General features: G+C 40.5%; 1 non-coding gene across 1 annotated transcript; it reads right to left on the minus strand.

The window, feature by feature from the left end:
- Positions 1 to 3,469: 3,469 nt before the first annotated feature.
- Positions 3,470 to 3,575, minus strand: LOC141597979 (small nucleolar RNA R71). Its single transcript, XR_012523185.1, has one exon. It is a non-coding gene; the product is annotated as a small nucleolar RNA R71 (small nucleolar RNA).
- Positions 3,576 to 4,247: the final 672 nt, after the last annotated feature.

Genomic DNA, 4,247 nt, shown 5'->3' on the forward strand with positions numbered 1-4,247 from the left:
CTTGCGGGAGTGGCTTCACGCCCTTGATTTGCCCTCTGTGGAACCCGCCACAGGAGGGGATGTGCACATTAATGAACTTGGGTTTTCGCTCGTGTGATGAGCGGGGCTTAGGTGGGTAAGGCTGCGGTCCCCCACTGGCAGCGAGGATTATCTGTTGCGATGGGTAATCTGGCAGGGCTACACACTTTAGTGTGTAGTCAGTAATGAGTTGTGATTGGGAGTACGAGATGGTTGTGGAACAACTGTTTACCTTTGTTGCACTTTGTCTTATTTTAGTTATGTAGTGAACTGACCCCTTTGTTGTTGTTGTTTTGTAAACATGTGGTGATCCATTCGCGGATGGTGAGCAGATTGTGACAGGTGATGGTTGTCTTTAGGTACAGGGACGAGATGTGATGTCATCACTTTGAGTCTAGCTTCCGCTGTTACGAGTTTAGCTGTTTAAGATTTCAGTTGTTCTGAGTATTAGTAAACATTTCTTTTGAGTTGGTTTTGAGACTATGTAATCGTTAACATTATATACTTTAATAAATGTTTTGCAATGGTTACTTTTGATATAATAGCCTCGGGAAACCAAGAAGGTAACAGTCTCTCATGCTAGGGTGGTCCTTGGTAAGGCAGCTTGGTATGCGGGGGTGTTACAGCAACACCTACAATCGACTTAATTCTTCCTAATTAACTATATGCATGGTCTAACAAGCCTTGAGTTGGTCTATGTCTTACAAGTCTTGTTGAAAGGAATAGAGAAACATGCTAGGTTGTCAATCAAGCATTTCGTCAAACATGACATGTGCATAAGTTGGAAAACAATAAGCAAGCATTCATATGATCTCATTAAGCATACATCTTTTCCATAATTAACTCCCCTAATCCCCCACTAATCCCTAGCTAGGAGACTACTCACTCATTATCGTGGAAGAAATGTTATCAATGGTGTCAATCATCTTAACAAGCATAAACATGATGAAAAAGTGAAGAAATAAGCAATAAAGAGTAAAGAGTAAAGAGATTATACGAATATTAAGATGAACAAATGGAAAGAAAAGAATAATAGAAGAGAACTTGATTGATTGATGAAGAGTTGTTAATTCTCCAATAATAACCCAATAATCTTCAATTACCCAATAATAAATCTTGAACAATAATTAAGGAAAGATTAATGTGTAATTTGTGGAAAGATTAAATGCTAATCTATTCTAATTACTCCTAATGAAAGCTTAATCTAAACTAAGGAAGCATAATCTCCTCTAAATACAAGAGGGGTATATATAGTAGTACAAGGATTAGGTTAACTAAGGTCTAAATGACGATTAAGCCACTTGAAAGAGGATTAGAGCCTTGCAAGTCCCAGGAGGAACCCCATGATACGTGCAATTTATATAGTCTTTTTAGTCTTCTATTGCACGCATTTCTATGCCTTTTTGCATCGTTATGTATTGCAAAATGCCCCGAATTGGCTACTTTGGTTTGTTTTGTCTAATTTGCAGAAATGAACCTGAAAGTGGTGAAACCGCGCCCTTTTCGTCCAATTTAGCATGCATTATGAGGAGACGGGAAGGGAGCTGTCAATGACGAGTTAGAGGTTGATTTGGAGGAAAAGCACTCGATCGAGAAGATTTGTTGGTCGATCGAGTGGTTTGGCTGACACAAGGGTTCGATCGAGTGATTCTATTTGCTTGATCGAATTGGCGATTATGAGAGTTGCTCGATCGAGAGGTTTATTTGCTCGATCGAGAGGAAATGCTGGAGAAGACCTCCATAGAGTGGTCTGAATCTACCCGATCGAGAGGTTTATTAGCTTATGCGGGTTTACTAAGCCCGTGATGTTTTATTTTGTGAAGTATTACGCTTCCCTATATAAGGAAGTCTTAATTTTGGTCATTAATCATCTTTTCATATACTTTCTACTGCTTAAACTTCTGAATCTCTTAATTACTGTACTGCTTAATCTCTCAACCTTTTCCTTTGCTTTTGGATTGTTCGCTACACCGGATTCGTATCGGTTGTAATCATTCTTCTACTCTTCTTGATCTCAATACTTGTTTGCTTTAATTCTTGTTGCCCCTTTATTACTCTTGCCCTAGCTTTATTTATGCTTGTTTGTTATTATTTCATTATGTCTTTCATTAGTATATTTATTATTATTATTGTTGACACCCTTAATAACATGAGTAGCTAATTCCGTTTATGTTAGGATTACGGGATCCATGGTAGGATTGTGACGATGTAGTGAATAGGCTAGATAATATACATGTGAGAATCTGTCCCCATAGCAATTTAATTGTAACATCAATTTAGTTGAGTGCACGCTTCTAAATTACATTAATCTGGTTAACTTTACTCCTCGATCGGAAGATTGGAATAAATAGACCTGCTATGAACAGTAGACTACCCTAATGAGGACGGAAGTTAAGTTAGTGGAAATCTAGGATAGAAAGTGGACCGGAAGGACCTTTCCCTTATCCTCCTCACAGTAGATTGTCTAGGCTATTTGCAACTGAGTCGATAGACTACCATGGTGAACCGAAATCCTGGCATACTCTCTTTATCTGATCACTTATACCGAATTTTCTCGCTTTTATTGCTCTTGTTTATTTCTCTTCCCTTAAAACTTTTGTAGCTTAGAAAACCAAATTAAAACCCCCATATTGTGACTCAAATAGACGGACCTTTAGACATATGTCTTGCCTCCCTGTGGAGAATCAACCCTACTTATCACTAGCTTCCGTTAGTATATTTAGGTTTATTTTTGGTACACAAACGACAGTATCAAATTTTGGGGCCGTTGCCGGGGAGGCAATCGCCGTATCTGCCTTTTGTTTCGTTTATTTTTATCCGTCTCAGGGAATTTTCATTCCTTGAGACAGTTCTCACTTATTTTTTTCAGTGTTGTGTATGGCCAGGTCAAACAGGTCGGAGTTAGTCCCAGCTGATCCTGAGCCAGAGAGATCTTTTCGGCATAGACTCCGTCTGCAAAGAAAGACTCGAAAGGAAGACTTGTGTACTTTCAAACCCGAGCTACAACACTTTCTTTTTGCAGAAGACCCGTCTTGTGAAGAAGACAATATCATTTCTGCTACCAAGCCAGTAAAGATGCCTAACATAGCGAGTCACTCAGAGCCCACAACTGCCTCGATTCCCAAAGGTTTCAAGATCTCAACTGAGGATGGTAACACTTTTGATATCCGTCCGTCTTATATAAATTTGGTAGAAAGAAATCTTTATCGAGGTGTGGCGGGTGAAGATCCGCGAAAGCATATGGAGGTCTTTACTGACTACTGCTCTACCATTCCCACCACTAAGGGAGTGACTGAAGACAAGATAAAGGAAGTGCTATTTCCTTTTTCATTGACTAATGGAGCCAGGGAGTGGCTCACTGATCTTGATCGCACTGCAGCCAGTATTACCAACTGGGAAACCCTTGCTCTTGCCATTTATAAAAGGTACTTTCCTCCACAACGTACTAATCAGCTGAGAGGAAAGATCACGAGTTTCAAACAGACACCCGAGGAAAATTTCTATGAGGCTTGGTGTCGATTCAAGAAGTTGGTGAGGTCCCTTCCTCACCATGGATTTGATCAGTGGTTTTTCTGCAACCAATTCTACAACGGGTTGTACGATGACCATCGTGCCATACTTGATGCCTCATCCAATGAGAGATTCCAAAAAAATATTAATGATGATAAGGGATGGGGCATTATTGAGGAGATAACGACTCATTGGGCTGAGTATGGGAACCCGAGGGACGGTATTCAGACGGTGCATTCGGTCGACAATGCTGTTGTGGCTCAACTGAAAGCCATGAATGCTCGTTTTGGTAGATTGGAACTGCAAGCTGCTGGTGATCAACAGATAGTTCATCTGTTGACTAGACAGGAAACTGTCACTTGTGAAAGATGTGGGAGTAATGACGGTCACACTGCTGTTGACTGTCTGACAGAAAAAGAACAAGTCCTGGCTTTTCAGCAATATAGGCAAGGAGGAGGTTCCTACTACAATAATCAAGGGGCAGTCCATCCCAATTTGAGGTGGACAAGTCAAAATGTTCTTAATCCTACTCCTCCACCGCAGCAGCAACAACCCTATGTCCCTCCTCATAAAGCTCAACAAGGCTTCCAAAAGCCTCATTCTTTTCCTCCACTGCGTCAAGGAGCTTCATCTTCTAGTGGCGTAAGTGAGTTAACTGAGTTAAAGACAATGATTCAATCATTGACGAAGCAGTTGCAAATGAGTGACCAACAGAAGGA

This window comes from Silene latifolia, chromosome 8, assembly GCF_048544455.1.
Source record: "Silene latifolia isolate original U9 population chromosome 8, ASM4854445v1, whole genome shotgun sequence".
Lineage (NCBI taxonomy): Eukaryota > Viridiplantae > Streptophyta > Magnoliopsida > Caryophyllales > Caryophyllaceae > Silene > Silene latifolia.